The sequence below is a fragment of the Microtus oregoni genome, unplaced genomic scaffold (genome assembly GCF_018167655.1).
Source record: "Microtus oregoni isolate MIOR12 unplaced genomic scaffold, Mior012 000001F_ref0000356, whole genome shotgun sequence".
Lineage (NCBI taxonomy): Eukaryota > Metazoa > Chordata > Mammalia > Rodentia > Cricetidae > Microtus > Microtus oregoni.
Genome location: NW_024543060.1, coordinates 32,968,394 through 32,992,015, shown reverse-complemented (window position 1 = coordinate 32,992,015; position 23,622 = coordinate 32,968,394). Strand labels below are relative to the sequence as shown.

The 23,622-nt window shown below is 39.8% G+C and overlaps 1 non-coding gene across 1 annotated transcript; it reads right to left on the bottom strand.

Moving 5' to 3' along the window:
• Positions 1-7,652: 7,652 nt before the first annotated feature.
• On the bottom strand, positions 7,653-7,758 carry LOC121464934. The gene has a single exon (XR_005976589.1). It is a non-coding gene; the product is annotated as a U6 spliceosomal RNA (small nuclear RNA).
• Between the last annotated feature and the right edge of the window lie 15,864 nt (positions 7,759-23,622).

Here is a 23,622-nt window from a genome sequence, read left to right as displayed (position 1 = left end):
TCTTGGCTTTAGAGGACAACTTAGTACTGTGAATTTTGTATTTCCCATCTCTTGGGTAATAGATAGAAAAGTAATAGTCAAAGACCATATAGTATAGAAACCATTTAGCAATTGAGTAAAAGTTTATTAATTTAGAATACATAAGAGAACAGCAAATCTGTCTTCATGAATAGCCTTGCCACAGAAGCTTCTGGCTGAAATGCAGTCTTAATGTCTCACAGACAGTGCTTAGAATAAACTAAGCTACAAATAGATGATACATAAAATCATGGAAGTTAATGAAAATATGCTTTTAATGTACTATACAGTAATGTACCAAAATATATCTTTCAATAACTTCTGAAGTATATTTTAAAAAACCATAAAATTTATGCCCTTTTAGTTTAAAATATTTACTGCTAACATGCACAAAGAAACTATTTTATTATTTTGCTAAATTAGAATTATGTGATTCACATTAGAAGGTCAAAGATTACAAGGAAATAGGATTTATTGTATTGGACCATTGTTTTGGTTACACAAAGGCTATTAGGCTGTGATTCACTCTGAAAAATCACAGGCTAGCCCTTTTCACTTTAAAATGATTTTGAAATAAGAAGAGGATTCTTTATTAAAACGGATAGATGAGGTACGACTGCCTGCTATGGCACAGGCATCTCGTTTCACCATTTCGGAGTATTCCACTGGTGATGAACGTTGGAAAGGTACATAGCTTACTAGCTGTGCATTTGTAGTTTGAATAAGTACTATTTCTTTAACACGGTGCACACATCATTCACTGCTACAACTGTGAATGCTCTCTTGGTGGGCTGCAGAACAAATACTGTTGTCTAGAGTCGGTAAGGGAGGTATATGGTTTTTAAAAAAACACATGCAATTTTTATTCCTTTCTATGACGTATAGGGGATCGCTTTCTTCTCCAGACACTTGTTTTCCTGAGTAGACGTTGTAGCACGATATCAGTGGGTAGAGATTGCGCACAGCGTGATTCCTCTAGGAAAGTAAGCAGTGGAGACGCAGCTGACACACCGCAAGCGCTGTGGAATGTTCGGGTGCTCACTATGCAGCATATTTTAAATGCAGCAAGTTATTCTGAAGTCTAATTTAAACTCATATTGGATCATTGTATCGATCATATTCACCATCTATTGTCCTCTTTTTCCCCTTAAAATAATCCACCACTTTTGAAATATATCCCTGTTTAGATCATCTTGGAAAATTAAGATGATCCCCAATTAATTGGAAGTTCCTATTGTTTTAACTTACCAAAAAAAAAATATGGTTACTTCATTTGACCTAGTCTAATACATTAACGAAAGTCATTAATTTGTCTTCTGCACAGGATTCAGGTCAGCAGGCTAACTCAAATCCCCAAAGGTAGAGTCCAAGCGAATTTCTATCCATTATTTTAATGGGACAGACAGCAACACTGGTTCTGTAGTTCACCAAGGCAGCATTGCAATTACAGCCATCAATGGTGTAGAGCATTAAGGGAACAAGGATGAAGGCATAGTCATCCTTCACACTTCATATTTGCTCATAGCAATCCCCTGACCTCCCCAACATTAATACTGAGTTTAGGTAGGAGGGACTCTGGCAGTCTCACTCCTCCGTGCTGCAAAAGCGAGGGAGTGTTAATCAGCTGTGGGCGGGGTAGGTCTCAGGGCAAGGCTCTGATGGCCATTCGGAGCTCATCTAGAAAGAGGGAGGGGGTGGGTCTCCAGGCAAGCCTCTGATGGCCAGTCGGAGCTCATCTAGAAAGAAAGCCCAGGCAGTTCCAGCCGGATTCCTTTTAATGTCACAGTTCATTTGCAGAACCATAACTGGAATCAAGAATTAAAAAGCCTTGTATAAAAGTCAGTAACATTAAACCTTTAAGACTCATGTTTCATGTGTCATAAAAAGTCTATGAAAGGATTTTATATTCTGTACAATGTTTTAGCGCTTTCAATCACTTTTTTTTCCAACATAACTTTTGTGAACACTTTTATAGCCTCTAAATGAAAAACTAAACTATGTGTCATTCAAAAAAAAAGTTTTATGGATCACAGAATTTAATAAAAGTTCTGCACCATAACAAGCGCCTGATAAACCTTTATTAAAATTCATTAAAAATATTGAAAAATATTTTAACAGAAATTAGACCTCACGTTTTGGTAAACACGACAAACTCACTCTTCAAAGAGGATACTGTTTATCACACATGCAGATCCTGTATTGGTCAAGGGGAGGAATATAGGAATATTCTGCTACTCAACTCTAGGAGAGTGTGTTCTTGTGTTTGGTGGGACTAAACCACTTAGTTTCGGGTTTGCAAGAATCTTCAATAATTACAAAACACATGCTAGAGTTTATATAACTGATTATACAAATAGAAAATATTTTTGAAAATATATAGAATGTAAATTGAGTATCTCCTTATATTAGAGCCCACTAGAGCAACTTTTGTAGTGTAGTTCTTAGGGTCTGGAAAGTGGAAGAATTTTTCTAACACAATTAGAAATTCAAGCTCCTAAATATATTTTCTTCATACTATGTTTGTAGGGTAATGTATAACTAAAGGCTCTGGAATGTTTATAAATCATTAAATTTATTTTATATATGTACATACCCTTTCTAATACTGATGTAAATATAGAAAACACACAAGAATCTACACATCATGTACATACATATGTTTAACCATACCCCTTACATTGACTTAATTTTAAACATATAGATATTAGTATGCACACACACAAGAGAAATTTTGAAGATTTTTTTGGTGTGGGTTATTTATTATTTTTATTTTCTTTGGATTTAATTTTATGGTGGCAGAATATTTATTTTCTTTTTTTATTTTTCAGGGTTCTAATTTTTTTATTAAAAATTTCTGCCTCCTCCCCGCCTCCCTTTTCCCTCCCCCTTCCCCCACTCCCCACCCCCCACTCCCCTCCCCCTCCCTCTCCAGTCTGAAGAGCAGTCAGTGTTCCCTGCCCTGTGGGAAGTCCAAGGTCCTCCCCCCTCCATCCAGGTCTAGTAAGGTGAACATCCAAACAGGCTAGGCTCCCACAAAGCCAGTACGTGCAGTAGGATCAAAACCCAGTGCCATTGTCCTTGAAAAAGCATGGGATAAAACTGGACTCTCTGAACTTGGCGGACAATGAGGGCTGCTGCAAAGCCAAGGACAATGACACGGGGTTTTGATCCTATTTATTATTTTTGCAGTGACAATGTTTTCAAGGAGTGTGTGTGAATGTTCTGTAGATCTGAAAGCCTCCACGTGATAGGTAACCCTAGATTTCATCTGTACTAGCTCAGCTAATAGACATGGATCTCTACTGCATCTCCTTCCACTGCAGTGGCCGAGCACCTCTGAACTCTGCTGCGGATCTCTGTGTATGGGACCCATCATTCTAGGCAGAATATTCTAGATAAAATTCCTATGATTAAAGGTCTAAAAAATTGATATGGCTGAGACTTTAGTTAGCAGACGGCAGAGGAATCATTACACTTTGTAGATGCTGGATGATTATTCTTGGACTCTGTACAAGCTCAAAGGTTTTTATTCATGATACATTGTCACGTTTCTGTTTTATTAAATGCAATCTAGTTTGCACTAATAGTTTTCTTCCAATCGTTTTTAGTACACTTTCCCAGCACCTTTTAGTAGTAGTGGGGACATGAGTCAGGGAAGAAAAGAGCTAGAAAAAAGGAATGCAGGGTGATTCATCTAGTTTATTTGTTTAAAAAGATGAAATAAGTTTTAGGTGGATTATTTGTGGAGAAAACACTCAAAGTTCACAATGATTTCAGGTAGCGTAGACCTAACCTATTTCTGCAATATATGCAAAGCTTCTGTGCTAATGTCTGTTGTCTTGACAGCAGCCATAGTTTATGCTTGTAATTATACTTTTCTTCTGCTGTAAACTCATATTGTTTCATGAAGTCACTATGCAGCAATGTCATTGTCACCAACTAATGGGACATAATGAGGACATGATTGGAAAAACCCTGGGTGGAGGATCGTAGTTTATTTAAAGGGGATCAGAAGGAAGTCTGTAGAACAATGTATAAACATATAAGCTAAAATTATACACAATTACTAGTTTATACATACTACATTTTTTTTTCCTTTTTCCTCTGGAGATCATGAATTCAAGGCCAGGCCTTGAGCTAGCAAACAAAGTGGCCTCTTCTCATTTTAAATCACCACTAGAAAAGGAGATTGCAGGGGCTTTCTTGGTAAACCATTTGCAAACGTATCAGTAAGAGTTTTCTACTCACTCTGCTTTTTCTCTTCTTGTGCGTTTTATTTTTTCTTTAGTTGCTCAGTTACTTCTGCCAGCTTTCACTGTTTAAAGACCCTTTCCAAACTGCCACCTACTTTGAAAGTTTGCTTCATTTATTTTTTTTTATTTTATGTGTATGTGTGTTCTGCATGCATGTATTTCTGTGCACTATGTAGAAACAGCCTAAGGAGACCGGAAGGTATCAGATTTCCTGGGACTGGCGTTACAAAGGGTTGTGAGCGGCCATGTAGGTGCTGGGAACTTAACTTAGAGACTCTGGCAAAGCAGTCAGTGCTTTTAACCACTGAGCCATCTCTTCAGCCCCCCCAGCCACCTACTCTTTATTGTTCTGAATCTTCATGATTCCACTCCTAGTCGTTTTTCACACCATGGGAAAGATCTTAAATTGTAACCCCCACAATTTTATCCATTGTTTAAGATTTTCCAAAAGTTTCTACTTGTCTTTAGAAAAAGTTTGGATATCTCTGCATGACAGAGACCTCCTCATAATCTGGCAACCACATATCTATGTCTTCTATAAAATTCGTTTTTATTTCTCTTATTTTTTTCTTTATACAAATAATATCTGTCCTATACTATCATGCGGCAGACATTATGCTAAGGAATTTTACAGCTTTCTGGCTTCCTTTTGTGTATTGATGCCCCCCCCCCGCCAAAGGATATTGAGTTGATTTCTAGTACCCTTTTCCTTAGCAATGTGTCTTCTCTTTCTCTGGCAAGAACCAGGAAGAAAGCACCCAACCAAACAAAATCAAAAAATCCCTACAATGAAGGAGCTTGCATTTTACTGCTGCTCTCACCCTGAACTGGTGGTTATTGGTCTGCATGGGTTCTTTCAGTGGAAGAATACACAATAAGAAGAAAAAAAAACAAGAAAAAAACACAGACACTCACACAGAGATACGCACCCACAGAGACACACACAGACACACACACAGACCCCCCCCCCCCCCTCCGCACACACAGATTTTTGTTGTTTCCCTTCTCCACTGGAGAACGCAATGCGTACCTCAGACTCTTCCTCTGCCCATCTTTCTAATACAGTCTGGACTATTGGAATTCACCCTCCTCTATCTTGCTCATCTTTCCTCTCTCCTACCCACTTCTGCTTCTTTCACGCTCTACAGAAGTCTTTGGACCAGTGATTTACCTTGAGAAAACCAATTCTCCTGCCACAGACCAAGAACATTTTCCTCCAAAGAAGGTGGCATAAGAATCACTTGCCAGGAGTCTTTTGGCACTTCCGCGGGAAGATCCTAGATGACATGGCTTTGAATTTTGTCTTCAGAGTGTGAGTGTTTGAGCTGGGTCAGTTGCCTAAAAGCTTGTACTTCAGCTTCCTTTTTGGTCAAAGGAAAGAAAACGTCTTTATAATTCAAAACTGTAGTGAGGACTGGGTGGACATACAGTTTAAAGACCCAGAGAACACTAACTAAAACATAGCAAGTGCTAAAAGTAAATGTTTGTGACCCATGTACTAATTTTATGCCTCTCATTCCAAACTATTTATCCATAGCTGAAGACCAACCTAGATTTGATGGAAAATACATAGGTACAAGGCAGGAAATAAAGTATCTATAATAAATAAATAAATAAAGTATTTACAATTCAAATCACCAATCTGTAAAATTTTTCTATGATGGGCTAAAAGTTAATATTTTGACTGTGTAAGCCATTCAGTCTCTGTTGTAATCAAGCCTATGGTAATGCCACAGAAGCTACACAAATGGATAAGACTGGATCCCAAGAAAACTGTATGGAAGTTTTTAGTTGACACACAGTACATGTTCCAATTCACGTGGTACAGTGAGACATTTGATACATGGGCATGTTAGAGAATGGTTAAATTAGAATACAAAGCATATCCATCACCTTGAGTATTTATTACTTCTTTGTCGTGAGAAAAATACAAACTCTATTTCCCAGTTTCTTGTCCATATATACAGCAAAATATTATCAGCTACGTTCAGTAGAGCACCTGTGTGTGTTTCTTGTGTTTGAGCTATCTTTATCTATCACCACCTACCACTATCCTTCATAGGCTCTGATAACTACTATTTGATTTCTGACTTCTATGTAACCAGCCCTTTTAGAGCCAACAGATAAATCCAGTCAAATATCATTTGTCTTTCTGTTTGGGGCTTCCTTCCCCCTCTCCCCTTACATTATGAGCTTCACATAATTTCTTCTTTTTTATTTTTCTCCCATTTTTAGCGCTTTTGGTGGATGTATGTATATATGCTTTTGCATGCGTGCGGGTGAAGTGTGTGTGTGTGTGTGTGTGTGTGTGTGTGTGTGTGTGTGTGCAGGCTGACATTAATGTCAGGAATCATCCATTCATTGAGGCAGGTTCTCTCTATAAAACCCAGAGCCAGTGTATGTGACTATCCCTCTAGCCAGCATGTTCTGAAGATCCCCAATTCTATCTTTAAAAGCTAGAATTATAAGGGAGAATCCAGGCCAAATCCAACATTTCTGCATGTTTCTGAGGATCTGAACTCACGTTCTCAACCTTGTAGTGCAAGTACTTTAACCACTGAGCCATCCCCCAGCCCGATTTCATGCTTTTCTAGCTAGTACTACACATCCTTGGGTGTATGCCATATTTCTTTATCGGTTCCTCAGTTGGTGGACATTTAAGTCTTCCCCATGTCCTGGCTATTGTGAATACTGATGGAGTGACTGGAGAATGCATTTATCTTTTTGACATGCGTTCTTTTCTTTTTTTAAGCAGCTTTCTTTTTATTATTAATTTCTATTCCATGTGTATTTGTGTTTTTGCCTGCATGCATGACTGTATGAGGGTGTTGGATCCCCTGGAACTGGAGTTACAGACAGTTACGCACTGTCGTGTGGATTCTGGAAATCGAACCTGGGTCCTCTGGAAGAGCAGCTGGTGCTCTTAACCACTGAGCCATCTCCCCAGTCCCCACCGATTTCATTTCTTTTGGATATACTTGCTGGATCATATGGTATTTCTACTCCTTTTAGAGGAGGGATTCTGAAAACTTGTTCATAATGTCTGTGGCAACTTGCATATCTATCCACAGTGTGTAAGGTTCTTTATTGTCCAACCCTCAGTGGCACCTGCTATTATTGTTCTATCTATTGTGCTATCATTAGTGATGATAGATTAGTGATGCTGACCATTTTCCCTATATATAGGTCAATCTGGGTGATAATTATTAATAATATATATTTTACTCTTTCTGTTTGTTTTTTTCAAGACATGGTTTCTTTTTGTAGCCCTGATTACCCTGGAACTCACTCTGTAGACCAGGCTTGACTCCAACTCAGAGATCTGCCTGCCTCTGTCTTTCGAGTGCTGGGGTTAAAGGCGTGTGCCACCCATGCCCAGCTTCTAAATATAGGATGCTTTCTGAATGTGCATGTCATTCTTGCACAGGGGCCATGCTAATCTTCTCTGTATCGTTCTAACTTAGCATACATACTGCCAAATTGAGCACACTTTTTCTTGATAAATTGTTTTTATTTCTATTAGATCCCATAGTGTATTTGCTTCTTTTTGGTTGCTGAGATAGAAACTCACACAAAAGCTGCTTCAGAAATGAAGGGCTTATGTAGATTTATCCCAAAAGGGGATACAGTCCATCATGAAAGGGAGTGGAAGCAGAATCAGGCAACAGGCCCCACAAGTAGGATGAAAGACAGAGCAGCAAATGGTCCAATCTATAGAACCTCTAAGCCCACCATCAATGATATACCTTTTCCAATAAGCAACCACCTCCTAACGGGTTCGAGATGTCCCCAAATAGTAACACTACCTTGGGACCAAGTGTTCAAATACATGAGGCTATAAGGACATTTCATATTAAGCCTCAACATCTTGGAAAGGGGAGGAGTGCTTCTGAGTTCTCTCAGAGAATGGTTGGAGCTGGGCCAGGTTGGAGAAAGGCAGGCCACACTCAAGGGGGTGTCACTGTGGACCAAGAGCCATCTGCCTAGAGGGAGGAGCAAATTCGGCACTAAATAAGTCCTTGTTAAATGAGAGAATGAATGAGTCATACTACCACAGTGCTTTTCAAAAAGTAAAGAAATCTGCACCGGAGGAGCTGGCTTTGTCCTTATTACACTCTTAACCATGCGTGCTATAATTTGAAACGCGTATTTAGGATTATTGACATTTCTTTCCTTTGATTGCTATACATTGTCTTTTTAAAATTGTTTCTTTGTCCTTTGACCATTATGGACAAGTTAATTAACACACCAAAATGTTCATTGTCCAACTCTTGACTTCCTTAGGCTTGTCTAGTGAGTTCTGTGTTGGATTTGTTGGGATCAAAAACATAGCTTGCTTGGAGGAGGAGACATTTATGCTAACACCTTGCTCCCAGCTTAGGAAGTCTATTTCAGGTCTGGCTATAAAGGTTATGAATATTCTGGGAACATGGGATTTTGGAAAGTTTCCAGACCCATCAAGCACTGAAACTATGCTGACTTCACTTGTTTGACTCTCAGGGTGCCTCCTAATGACCCGGACAATATTCCAACTTCACTTTGTGACTCCTGGCTGATGTCACATGGATGTGCTCATAAAACTATCTTCGGCTATGTTGGAAGAATGAAACTGGTGTTTAAGTGATCACAGCCTTCCCTAAATACGCTCAGATTTAAAACACAAATATTATTTAAATGAATAATTATGAGACCGTTTCTTCAAGTACAACTTAAATTGCGCCAGAAAATGCATTGCTGAACAGAAATTACATATATAATATAATTTCCACGTACAATGATATTTTAAAGGCAGATCCCCAGTAACATTAAAGATAACAACAGAGACTGCCCCCCCCCATCACACTAGAAAGTCTAGAAAGCCTAACACATTCATTTCGCTTGTGTCTGAAGTTAGCATGACACACTGTCAAAGAATAGGGATGTGCCGGTAAACAGTAATGAAAGCTAACATTAATGTGGGTTTCCACTTTTAAAAAATCCCCATAGTCTATTTGTTTATAGGTAAATCTCTTTCCCTTCTGTTGGTAATAGGCATTTCTGATAATAGAGATGTGTAATTGAAGCTTGCAAATAGCTCTGTAAGAGAAATACATATCTTTTTAAAATAGCAACTATCAGATTTCTACAACTCAGATAACTGTATATTTTTCCAGTATCCTACTTGCTCCTCCAAGCTGAGATGAATCATTCCTGTTGAAGTTTCCCCTAAACAGAATCAAAGCTCTGTGCCTATAAATTCCACAATATCCTTTGACTAAAGCCTTTTTTATCACATGTCCTAGAAAACTAATTATTTTTATCTTGTTTATAAGAACAAGAGGAGTCTAATAAGCACCTGCCGGTCTTTCTTTGTTTAAACGCAGAAACACCACATAGGAAGCTTTTTTCTAACCCAACTTACTTTTTAAAGTGCCCCGTGCAGATGCCAGTTTCCTGCATGCTTTGACAAATGACACATTTCCTTTGGTGCTTCCTTGTGGGTAACAGCGTGTGAGGATGTGGTGTTGGAAAAATTTATTACAGTTATTTTGTAGTTGATATTAAAAAATGTGATGTATTATACCAGGTGTCTGACCTTTAAAGATCTTAGGACCTAATTCATTACAACATAAAATTTACATATTATTCAACTTTGCTGCAGAACTCCTATGAACAAGTCATGGTGAGTGTGTGTGTCAGGGCTGAGAAGAAAAAAGCCAGGCTCAAGCAAGAGCTGAGGACTAGACTGCATGCGTGGGGGCTTCTGTGGCTCAGGGCAGAGGAACTGCGTGGCTGTTGAAGTAAAGAAAGGTGTACGGGGAACCTGGTACAGTGAAAACGTCGGGGACTCATGAGGCACAGCTTTTCAGAGATTCCCATCCAGTCTTCCTTCAGTACAGGACAATGAAAAGTACACGAAGAGAGAATGAATAACTGTGTATCTCCACAGAGCAGGTTAAAGGAAATGAACCTGCTACAGCCGACAAAACAACGTACGATGATTTTCTATACCTGATTTAAGCATTTGAGATAAGAAGTCAAAAATGAAAGTGTGTTATGAAACAAAAACCCCAGGTTAAAAAATATATCTATATCTAGATATATTTGAAATCATGGCCATGTGACAGCTTTTCAAAAGAATGAGAATTTAAATCATGTTACAGCAAATTCGATCTGAGCACTAGCATTAGGAGCTACTGGAAATCACATTATGATACTTGAGTTCTCTTAATTAATCTTAATGTTTCTTTTTCAATGAAAAATGGAATATTGTTTTCTCATAACACATACTTACATTATTTGTGTTTCCAATTGAACAAATAGCCGTTAAATCGAAAGCCCAACTTTTCATAAGTGCATGTTCAAGATCCTATAGGATAACAGTTCATTTGTAAAATTGTGGTCCCTACAGCTTCCTATCTCTCAAGACTTCCCAAACTTGATTGATAATACTATCTTTCCCTGCGGTGGTTCCAGTATTATGACAGAAAAGTAACTTTAAATCTTTCTATAGTGATTATAAAATAATTTGAGTTAATGCAGATGGGCTATTCATGTCAATACAAGTCAAACACTGCTTAAAGATTCAGTTTGCTATCAAAGATAATGTTTCCGTATTCTGCAGTTTAATTAGCAAGGAGAAAGCACTTCATCTCAAATGCTGATTTTCTAAATCATTTTTTTGCTGGAAGATATAGAAATATGCTTAAAATTTCCTTTTTGGATATGTGCTAATTTTTAGCAAGTGGGTGGAGGCCGTCAACACAAGACGAAATGGGAAAAGCCGTAATTATCCTCCAAGTGAGTTGCTTTTGGCAAACCCAAGCCAATCGCATGCCGTAAATGGCAAGGTGAGAAGTGTTGTGTTTTCGCAGTAGAGGGAGCTGTCTTCTAGCGCTAGCGAAAATAGAAGGTCACTCCGTCTATTGATAAATCACACTGCCGTGATTCCTAACTGACAGCTCAAACTAACATCAAGCTGGATGAGGGAGAACAAAAGGCCATCAAGCAGCCATTTTCTTGACACTTTTATTCAATCACCAGCAGATTGCTTACGACAGCAATAGCAGCTGTTTTGTCTTCATCTTTCCACATTTGATAAAAGGTGTCAACTCAAATTTTTGTAAATAATTCACTTACCCCTACTGCACACACCGGCACTGTTCAGCATATGTATTTTGTGGGAGCAAATCACCGAGGCAGGTCAGCGGAGCTCAGTGATAGCAGCTGAAGGTCATCTGTGATCTTAAAAGACAACTCGAGAAGGCTGTACCGTCCTTCAAGGTCAGAGATAAGACTATGCGTGGGTATCTGTGATGGGAACAAAAGGTTACACAGTAAGGAGAAAAATATATGAAAATGCTTCCGTCAGTATAAGACTCATTTTCTTTGTTTAAGAAATCTCTCACTTCTAGCTCCTTGGTCAGCTATCAGCAGAGGGTATTTGTAAACCCACTGAAGAGATTAAAAATCTAAATTGCTCTTTCAAAAGTTTGAAGAAAGCATTATTTGTAGCCTGCTATTCATCATGACTGTACAGAGGCCAGAGTTACAATCCATTTCTATGTCCTTTTAAAAAAGAATCATAAAAAGAGTGTCAAAAATTAATACAGTTAGAGAGAATTACATTTATCTAGTTCATTTAAAATTCTACCCTGAAATGCATTTAGGCTTGAGAGCGGAGGGAAAAAAATAGAGAAAGAAGGTGTTTTATATCATAAGAGCTTCGTTTGCTTTAAGGGCTTAGAGAAACTAATAGAGAAATCCTTGAATTATTGCAATAAGATACTCTATCTGGTGTTGGCAAGCAGCTAAAAGCGCTGAGATTAAAAATGATACATCCTTCAATGCTAGCTTGTTTTTTAGGTTGCATTACTCACAGAATAATCTAAACAACAAATAGTCACTATTTGGTTTATATTTTCTAATAGGAAAAGCCCATGTGTTTTTGCGATTCTGTCTGAGTGCCACCCCAGGGGGATTTATTACCTGTAATTGATGTGCACGGGGATCAAAGAGCACCTTTCTTGCATTTTCTCCTATTCTTTCTACGTCAGAACTTGGATGAAATAACTCTTGCTCTGCCGCTGGAAGAGGTGTGGGAGGATAAAATGAACCAGGATAGAGTACTGAACACAGTTTTGAACCTAAATTAGTTACTCCAATTCCTGGTTGAAAATTAATTCATCCCCACAAGGAAAACTAGTATCTTCACAACTTAAATCTTTATAAATAGACAGCGAACAGGGATTTAGAATGAAGTTATAGTCTTTTGTATTTCAAAGCACAGGGTTTCCTTCTTGCATTCTCTCTAGGTTGGTACATACTGTCCCTTCTGGCTTAGCCCCTGCCTGTTGTACTGAGGTTTGTCTTCTTATTGCATTTACTTCTCAGTGAGATTGTAGGATCACGGGAGTAGGATGCATGTCTTACCAGTTTCATAACTGTAACGTTCTCATACAGCACGTGAAGCCCTTCCATTCATGGTCTGGCTTTTATATTAGTCTTGTCAGACGGTTTGATCAGACATTCTATGGAGCAGATGAGGAGGACAGTGGGTTTAGGAATCGGGAGGTAACTACACATTTGTAAGCTGAGTCCATCCATGGGCATTCTACAATGTAACTCAGTACCCTCTGACATTCCTTAGTACCCTGACTTCAGGGCTCACACAGATGAAGCACAGTGCTTGGCACAGAGAAAACATCCAATAACTTGTTAAAAAAAAAAGTGATCAGGACATGTGTATTTAGCCGAGAGAGATGTAGAAAGCATTTCCAAGCTTTCTATTTTTTTTTTACGACAACAATTTGTGTAGTAGATTAATTAGAATAAGTTTGTGTCTGATCAAGAAAACTAAAAAAAAAAAAAAAAAGAAAAGAAAAAAAAGAAAAAAAGAACTAAAAAACAAAAAAGCTTAGCGTTTACTCTGCAGAAGCTTCCTTTGTGGGCAGAGGTGGGGTGTGTTTTTATGCCAGAGAGCTCATTCTCTCAGTTGTAAAATGGGGCAAGCACTCACAGCTGTATCTCATCAGATTGTTGCACAGGCAACTGGGAAAGGTTGCATTCTTAAGGCAGTGGCGGGCCAGAGAGCAAGGATGAGTTCAGAAGTGAGGGAGAAGCCACTCCTAGGGGAATGTGGGAAATCCTCAGCATGATGAAAAAAAAAAATAGGAAGGTGTAAGCCCAAAGCCAGAGCCAACCGAAAAACAAAGCAAAAAGCTGACAATGTAACAAGACAACAGCCTGAAAACAAAACCAGTCTGGATATATGCAAAGCACTGTGAATAGCGGAACACAGAAGGGCTTACTGATTGGAAGTGAGTACTGATGCCTTGAGAAGCTTACAGATAGATGGAGAGGGTTGCCTGGAAGTCTTGGTACCTTGTGCAAGAGCCTGACCTCAAGTGCAAAAACGCTGGGAGAGTGGTGATTGCCTTCCTCTTAGCTAATTGCATATAAGGATCTCACAGAAGATTTTAAGAGAGCAAAACAAATTCTGACAGGAGAAAGAATGTAGATTAATAAAAAGGGAAGCTTAATGATTGTTAGGCAAAGGTTCTCCAGAGCCAGAAGGAGGATTACAGTTTACTCTACCTGTCTCAGATTATTCTAAGTAAATCGTTTATATTCATTCAATTGGTCTGCTCATCAGATGAGGTAACCGAGGCCAGAAAAGTTAAATAACGTCTCCTAACTTCCAGCAGTGGGAAGTTGGAGGATGGAGTTCAATGCTGGCTTCAGCCTTGCTGCAGGGTGCAGCTCCAACACTACCTCACTGGAAAGGTCCTGATGAATCATTAAATCCAAAGCACATCGGGAAGTCATAGCATTAGGTGTGTTTGCTTTGTGAAGATTTCTCTGGTATGTGTACCTTTTCTTCATCCATTACACTGATCTAAAGAGTCAATTTAAAAAAGAAAATGCTTTCTGCACTTTGGAAGAAAAGATTAGAAACATATTCGTGAACTGCTAATCTTATTATCTTCAGTTCTCATGAATGGGTATCATTTAATTTGTCATTCTACTTATCTGTATTTTATTTAAAAAATTGTTTGTGTGCTTGTGTGCATGTGCGTTTTGGGTATGTGCATGTGTTCATGTGGGTGTGTACACACTTGTATGGGCACATACATGTGAGGCCAGAGGTCAATGCTGGCTCTCTTCTTCTATCAAGAAGAAAGGTTTCCCTGAATCCGGATCTCACCAGTCAGCTCTGGGACCTGGGGGATGTGCCTGCTTGATGGAGGAAGGTCATTGGTTAAATAAAAAGAAACTGCTTGGCCCTCATTGGTTAGAAGATAGGTGGGAGGACTCCACAGTTCTCCTCTCGGGAGCAGACGCCTCAGAGAGACGCCATGCTCCCAGCTCCCAGGCAGATGCACACAATGAAGCTCCGACCCAGGATGGACATAGGCTAGAATCTTCCCGGTAAGCGCACCTAGGGGCGCTACACAGATGATTAGAAATGGGCTAAATTAATATGTGAGAATTAGCCTAAAAGAGGCTAGATAAAAATGGGTCAAGCAGTGATTAAATGAATACAGTTTGTGTATTGTTATTTCGAGCATAAGCTAGCCAGGCAGCCGGGGTTCTGGGGACGCAGCCCCGCCGCCCTTATTACTACACCTGCTTCTGCCCTCACAGTGCTGGGATTATAGGTGCATACCACCACATCCGACTTTTTTTTGTTGTTGTTGGATTTTCGAGACAGGGTTTCTCTGTAGCTTTTGATTCCTGTCCTAGAACTAGCTCTTGTAGACCAGGCTGGCCTCGAACTCACAGAGATCCATCTGCCTCTGCCTCCCGAGTGCTGGGATTAAAGGCATGCACCACCACCGCCCAGCCACCACATCCGACTTTACAGGGGACCTGGGGATCTGAACTCAGGTACCATGCTTGTGTGGCAGTCACTTCACTGACTGAGATGTCCCAAGCATTTTATTTAATGTTATTTTCTTTGTTTTGACAAATTTATTCTGTTAAATTTTTATACTAAGGAGTATTTGTTTACCTTAGGGGGGAAAAAGAATTTTTTTTTTTGTTGAAGAAAAGCTAAGGGAGAGAATTCAGAAATGGACAGATGCTCCAATTTAGCATAATAAAACAACCAGAAGTCATAATTTTAAAAAATGTAAAGTTGATAGAAAAAAACCAAGTTTTTCATCATCCCCAAACCAATGTATACCAAAGTTAATCAACCCATGGGTTCTAGAATGTGTTATAGTGAACTTGAAATGTGCGGGCACACTTTGTGTGCTTGTTCTACACCTGGTGGTCAGGATGTGGCTCCACCTGGTGGAATCAGGTTTGAAGAGTGATCCTGGCCTGCTTCCAGTGATCCAGAGGTTGATCTTTGCTCATTGGTCGGCCACGATGTGAGCAGTCTTCACTACAGAATCTCGCTGCCACCGATGAACTGGCATGCCTTGCCTTCTCTGCCGTGATGGAGAGGAACCCTGGGCGATCATGAGCCCAAGAAAGTAAGCCTTTCCTCCTTTGGACTGTTTAGGTATTTTGGCCACCGTATAACGTTCAAGGTGACTGCTCAACTTCGGAATTCATTACTGGATGTTTTCTGTAAACAAAGCTGAGTAACTCGTCAGGCTTTGCTTGTGAGGATGCTAAGTTTTACTGAAAAGTACCGTTTTGGATCCGTAGCATGTTGTCGTTGCTGCTCGTTTTGCCTATTGTTTGTGCAACATCTCATTGTTTGCCCTTCCAGATAAGAATGGCTCATTTTGCTGGGCATTTTACAATGACAAATTATATTATCTGTCAAGCAATTTGTACAGTGACCAAAATGTAAAAGCAGTACATAAATGTTAAGAAGGCTTTTTTCATCCATAAATTGAGAGAGAAATAAAGACAGAAACAATGGATTTTGGGGAGATCACAAGAAAAGAAAACAATCAATTCTACAGTTTCAAAACAGGCAAACCTAGATTTTCTTGGCATGTGACCTTGGCCAAATTACTTGAACTCACTGTTCTTGTGTGAGCCAAGCCATAAAATGGCATTAAAAAGATGTCACCTGAAAAATGCAGACATTAGATCTGACGTGAGGTGCTCTGGGTAAATAAATTATGTCTTTCCTAGTTCAGGCTGGAACAGAAAGGTGAATACTATTCTTTGTAAAGATGCTTTCAAGGGTCATCCTGCTTTTCTCCCATAATTTTTCTTCCCTACCCATGTGGCCATGTTATATTTTATTGCTGAGTTCTTACTAGATTGTGAAGCTAGCTGTAATAATAATAAGAATAAACACCAATATTTTTCTTCCAGCAGGTAAGGGCACCGAAGGGCAAAACAAATTTTCTAATAGTAACTTTCATGGTATTTTCTTGTGTTAGGAAACAAACAGTTCTCAGGGGTGACAATCCCATTTTTTCTTGGTTTTGAATGCACACTGGGTTCTGCTGTGGTTTTGTCAATATCTAGGATAGTATTGATTTTGAGGAAGTGAAGGCAAATTCATGAAAAGACAAACTTTTAAGCTAAGTGTTAATGTCTAGAAAATTCTAGGATATACGGAAAAGCATATGTTTTCTGAGTCATCTAATAGCAACTGGTTTTTAGGGACCCTTAGAGATCAGCGGGGACAAAGGACTTAACGTTGTGAGACAAATGTGTGACGTTCAGGTGAGATGAATAAGCTTCAAGGGATATCAAAATGTCTCTTTTTGAATGACCCTCCATGGCCGCTCCTTCTATGTAGTAGTAGGGGCGGTGGGGCTGCATCCCCAACACCCCAGCCGCCTGCTCGGCTAGCTTATGCCTGAAATAATTACACGGAAACTGTATTCATTTAATCACTGCTTGGCCCATTCTCTTCTAGGCTAATTCTCACATATTAATTTAACCCATTTCTAATCATCTGTGTGTGGCACCCCAAGGTGCGCTTACCGGGGAGATTCTAGCCTAGTCCATCCTGGGTCGGAGCTTCATCCCGGGAGCGGAGCTGGGCATGGCGTCTCTCTCAGGCGTCTGCTCCCGAGAGAGCTGTGGAGTCTCTGACCTCACTTCCTCTTCCTTCCAGTGTTCTGTCCTGTTTTCTCCTCCCACCTATCCTCTAACCAATAAAATGGGCCAGGGCAGTTCCTTTATTAGCCAATGACCTTCCTCCATCATTTCCCCTTTTTCGGTTTAAACAAAAAAAAAAAGGCTTTAACTTTAACATAGCAAAATTACATATAACAAAACAGTTATCAAGTAAAAGTTACAATAATCTTTATCATAACTAAGGAAAACTATAACTATAACTAACTATTCTTAACTCCATCAAAGACTCCAGAAAGATACAATACTACCTAAGCAAACAAGAAAAAAGCAACTTTTAAAACTCTAGAAATGACAGAGACATCTTGCTGCCTGGACAGTCACCCAAAGTTCCTCTGTACCGTTGGGGCATCCATCTTCAGCCTTCAGGCCCATGCTATCCAGCAGACATTTCCATAAAGCAGGAAAATTCAAAGTCAGTTCAGTCACTATCTGTTGTGTCCTGCAGAATGTCTCGCAGACTCTTTCATGAATCAGGAACCCCGAAAGATCATCTCACCTTAGGCAAGTTCAGTAGTCCTCTCTCTGCGGATTCTCTGTGTCCAGTTTATGCAATAGTCCAGGCAAGAGCAGTTTCTTGCCCAAATGGCTATCAAACTCCATAAGGATCCTCTTCGATGCCCATCTTCCTCTTGAAGTAGATTGGTGCTGCCAGGAGCAGAGTGTCTCATTGTCATGAAAAGTCCTCAGTTATTAAAACATTAAATGTCCTATTCTGTAATCTTTGAAAGACATGAAGAATGTCTATCTAAAATATATCTCTATATATCTAGAAAATCTAACTAACATGATTACAAGCTTTACTATTATCGATGATTATCCATTAACAACCTATATTTCTTAATTATACAGTACATATTTAAATGAACTACACAATCACAATACCTTAATCAAAATCAGAAACACTTATATATATAACAAAATTGACCTTAAATCTCTATCAATAAAGCAAAATCTATACTAATGTAAATTATTCATATCTATATCATATCCCCCTTTAAATGTAAAAGAACATTTATAAACATTATTTGGGAATATGGGCGCAGTTATTTCTCTCCAAACTGCTTCCTGCTGAATGGGGGCGTCGTTAATTAGGTCTTTCATGGTATAACCTGTGTGCTAGTTTCATCTCAGTTGGCAGTTGAGCGAAGCAATTTTCTGAAGATGTTCACTGCAACCCTTCAGGAGGGCGTGGTCCATCATACCATATCGGGATAGAAGAAATGAACAGCGTCTCATCCTCTGTGAAAACAAAATAAGAAACTCCTTTCCAAAGTATCATATCCTTAGATCCAAATTCAATATATCTATGTTGGATTAGTTCAGAAGCATTTATAAACAAATATCTTTTAGTAGCTTTTGCTCTTTCCTCAGCATTCAAACAATTCAAAGAGAGCATAATAGCATACAGTATCAAAATTCTCTGTGTATTTTCCATCTTTGTGCAGCTTTTTTTTTAACCTCTATTTTGTTTATTTTTACTGTTAACTCTTTGCTTTTTGAGACAGGTTCTCTGTATCTTTGACGTGAAGTAACTCTGTAGACCAGGCTGTCTTTGAACTCTCAGAGATCTGCCTGTCTCTGCCTCTCAGGCATTCGGGATTAAAGGTGTAAGCTATTACACCTTGAACTCACAGAGATCTGTTTGTCTCTGCCTTCTAGGCACTGGGATTAAGGTGTGTGCTACCACACACAACAACCCTCTTCCTTTTTTTTTTCTTTAAGAACTTTAAATTTTAATCTGCATATATTTTTAACACACTTCAAACCATTTAGAAATTTTCTTTGTCTTTGAATCTCTCTTTACTGTATATCTCTCTTTTTCTGACCACACGAGTCTTTAATTTACCAAGCAATATCAGTAGGATTAAAGGCGTGGCTTTGCCGGCTGGATCCAGCCCATTCCTTAGCTTTCCAGCTTCATGACTGAGGTACTGGCTGTAGCCAGCAAGCGAGCTTCAGCAGCCTTTGCTTGCAAACCGCGCAAACCACCTGCGTAAAAGAGTCAGAGTTTGCCCTGGCAGGACAGCCCAGAAAGCCGGCATTTTTAAACGGCGCAGCTTTTTTCCTGCTACGGCTGAAAACCGAAAAGCATGTGTTCAGCTTTTCGTCAACACCGTTTAAGTGTTTTGTGGCAGGACCTCTTAATGAGCTGCAGGCTTTGTAGCTAAAGCTGAGTCAGGAAGCCTCTCTTAGATGAGGCGCTTGCTTGCCTCTAGCAAGCAGAGCAGACCCGAGAACACAGCGAGTCTAGTTGCCATCAAACAAATCGTAGCACTTTACTCCAAATGCTCTATTCAAAAGCTCTGTCTCCCGCAGGAGCCAGACAGAGATCGCAATGGTGGCACAGCCCCAGGAAGTCGCACTTTAAAATGACACAGCGTTTTTTTCTGCTACTGTTGCTGAATCAGGAAATCTCTCTACAGCACGCCACCAACAAACAGCAAAAATCTGTGTTAAACTCTCGCTCCCTTATTTTTAAGTCTTCTCAGGTTTTTTAAGTGGGTTTAGCTGTCCACACGTCTGGGCGCCAACTGTAGTAAAAGGGGCGGTGGGGCTGCATCCCCAACACCCCAGCCGCCTGCTCGGCTAGCTTATGCCCGAAATAATTACATGGAAACTGTATTCATTTAATCACTGCTTGGCCCATTCTCTTCTAGGCTAATTCTCACATATTAATTTAACCCATTTCTAATCATCTGTGTGTGGCACCCCAAGGTGCGCTTACTGGGGAGATTCTAGCCTAGTCCATCCTGGGTCGGAGCTTCATCCCGGGAGCGGAGCTGGGCATGGCGTCTCTCTCAGGCGTCTGCTCCCGAGAGAGCTGTGGAGTCTCTGACCTCACTTCCTCTTCCTCCCAGTGTTCTGTCCTGTTTTCTCCTCCCACCTATCCTCTAACCAATAAAATGGGCCAGGGCAGTTCCTTTATTAGCCAATGACCTTCCTCCATCACTTCTACACTATCGCTTCCATGTATGCTTGGTTTTCTCTTCAACTTTTGTTGTTACATGCATGCTATGTCATTACTTATTTTGTGTACTGACTTTCTCTTCCTCTGTAGGGTAAGGACCAGAAGGGCAAAATTCCTCCCTGTCCCTGAGTGCATGACTTGTCCTAGGTGATAAAGGAAGATATAACTTTGTATAAGTATTGAAATACAGAAAAAAATGGTAATAAATGTTTTGTTTGTAGCATAGGGCCAGGATCTTGAAGATAACCTCAAAGAAGGTTCAGATGTAATTTAGGATTCTGGTTATTCTCAACAAAGCTGGGACGAAAATACAAAAGGCAGGCTCAGGAAGTATTTTAGTGAAACTAATCTGAGCAGAGTAGCTTTACAACAGTGAAAATAAAGTTTGACATGCCTTTGAGGGCTAAAAATGCTGGATTCAAGGAGAAATGTGCATAGTAGGAAATATATTCACCTTAATTTCATTGAGAGAGCTAGACAGTAGCAAGTAATTCACCCGACTCCCTGTATCGAACTGTCTCAAGTTCAAGTTTCTTGCAGATAATATAACCACTCGATCTTTTGATGGTGACATCAGAGCTAAATTTGCTACCAAAACCTGTAGATGATGACAGTTTAAAAACTGGAGGGAAGAAGGGTGATGTGGCAGTTGTGGAGACATAAGGCTGAGGGGCCATGGAAACCATGTTTCCTAAGGACAAGAGGATCAGTGGGTTGGTAAGAGGTCTGTGACTTGGCAGAGATTGAATCACAGGTGGAGAAGAAAGAAAGAGGGACAAAGAGAAGGAAATGTGGATGATTCTTGTGCTGGGATCTGTGTTCTGGGATAAGTTCTCTTTCATGATCATTTATTTCTGTATTGGTAGGAGAATTTACTATCTTGGACAATAGAGTGAAACAAATCAAAGTAAGATGAAAATGACTTTAACTTTGAATGTGCTGCCATTAGCAATTAGAATCAGTTATTGTGAGGAAGGGTTTGCTCAGGTCTTTGAGAGCTTCATGCACAGAATATACAAGTCAAGCAAACTGGCATTTCTAAAATTCATAATCTACTAAGGTAGCTAGCTGAGACATTGATTGGATAGACTAAAAGGTTCTCATACCACAATGTTCATCCAAATCCCCCGAACAGATTGTTAAACCAGTTTGGGGCTCCATTTTCAGAGCTTTTTGCCCGGAAGGTGGGACCTGAACACACTCCGGTCAGGAATATTCCAGCGGCACTGAACACACTCCGGTCAGGAATATTCCAGCGGCACTGAACACACTGCCACAAACAATATCTCATCCTTTCACTTTCTGTTCTCGTCCCTCACTGTTAGCAACAATTCTTTTGCAACATTTGTCCTCTGTTCAAGTTAGAAAAGGAACCATTTTCAAGCAATGTGCTAAGAATTTAGCCTCAGTCTCTGGTACTCAGTTCCATCCCTTGCTCCTGTTGTTTTTGTGTTTTGCCACCAGATAGCAGAATTACTCTTGTTATAATATTTGTATACCTTAGATGGCTTCATTGGAAGCTCTTAGAGAGATGTGGGAGAGGAAGTCTGCCCCACCTGTGTCTGAGCAGACCTGATTCCGGGGAAACAAGGACTTTTAAACAACCCCACTTAAAAATGCTGAGCAAAATGCGGTTGGTTCTCCTCCTCCTCTCACTAGGTGTGAGTGAGGGGCCTTGTCTTAAAAAATAACCACACAAATGTTTTTGGTTGCTCTTATATCTAGTCAGACATGGATTTTATTTTCAAATATGTACCCAGAAAGGAGTTCATCTGCCTCCAACCAGCTTTAGGTGGAATCAGCCTGTGTTCTAGTAGCACAGCCCTGGCCCCCAGCAAAGGGGTTGTTGCTTTGGCTTATCTGAGATGACGTGGCCGTGCGAGAAACAATTGTTGTGAAGTTATTCACAGATGTTACAATTCGTGCAGGGCCAGGTCTTCGGCATGTGGCTCTACCTCTGAAAACTCGGTTGTCGTTGTTCCTGCTGATTTGTCTCTTCCGTTGCTAACTGGCTCAGCTTTGCTTCGGCCACTGATTTCGTGGGGGAGTTGAGCAATACTTTGGTAGACTTCATGGAATTCCCCAACCTTTTGTCAGACTTGCAATTTCATTTTTAATCTTTATTGTGAGAAAATTTAGGCTTAAAATACGAGACTAGGCATTAAATTAAATATTAAATTAACTAACAAGGGAATTTGCAATGCTTTATGTTACATTTTATTTGTTTTTTATTTTATTGGTGGTATATTTCCTTTTTTATTTATAAATTGGTTGGCCTAGTGGCTCAGGCTTCTTATTAATTATTTCTTACATCTTACATGAACCCATCATTCTTGTCTATGTTAGGCATTTGGTTTGGTACCATTTTCAACGAGGCAGTCACATCTTGCTTGCTCTGTGTCTGGCTTCCTCTCTGTCTGGGTGATGACTGCATACTGAAACTTCCCTCTTCCCTGAATTCTCTTTGCCCTGCCTATGCTTCCTGCCTGGCTACTGGCCAATCAGTGTGTATTTAAAACAAAGTGACAGGGTACAGACCATTGCCCCACAGCAATTCCCCCTCCTTTTTTAAAAACAAGAACTCTGAATCGAATCTCCTTTGTTTAGCTTTTCTCCTGACCATTATCCATAAGAACTTGTAACCAACATTCTAAACAGAGACAAACATCTATAATCCATTTTGGGGAAATGTGGGTGTAGTTTTCTAGGCTTTTGGACTGTTCTGGATGTAGAACTCAGACATCTGGGCCATTCCTCCTATAGGAGATTTCTCAGGGTGTCTTTCTTGGTCAAACCTGATTTTTATTAATGCAGAATGAATCCACAGTCTCTCATGTCCTGTGGAAACAAAAACAAAACCTCTTCTCCCAAGTAACCTATCTTTTGACTTTTTCGGTGAGGCAGTCACATTTTGCTTGCTTTCTTCTGTGTTTGACTTTCTCTCTGTCTGGATCAGATTTCCTTTTTAAATATAATACATTCTTATCACGGTTTCCTCTTCCTCATGTCCTCCCAGGTCCACACTGCCTCCCCAGCCGTACAACTCTCTGCCTTCTTTCTCTCTCTTACGTTGCTTTATTTTAAGAAGCAACCTAAGATCCACACACACAAATGTTCACAGGAGGGTATATTCAAAGCAATGCACAGGCTCGCAACAATTTTTATTTCATACACTTACAGCGCTTTCAAATTTGATTTTGATTTCATAGGTAGCACACACAAAGGCTGTGTCAATCAGCTTTACCTTCATGGTTGTTCTGTAAGAAACCCTCTCCAAACTCTGGCCTAGAGTGACGATCAGCCATTCTCATGGATGCCAAGGTTGTAGTTCAGTTTGTTAACC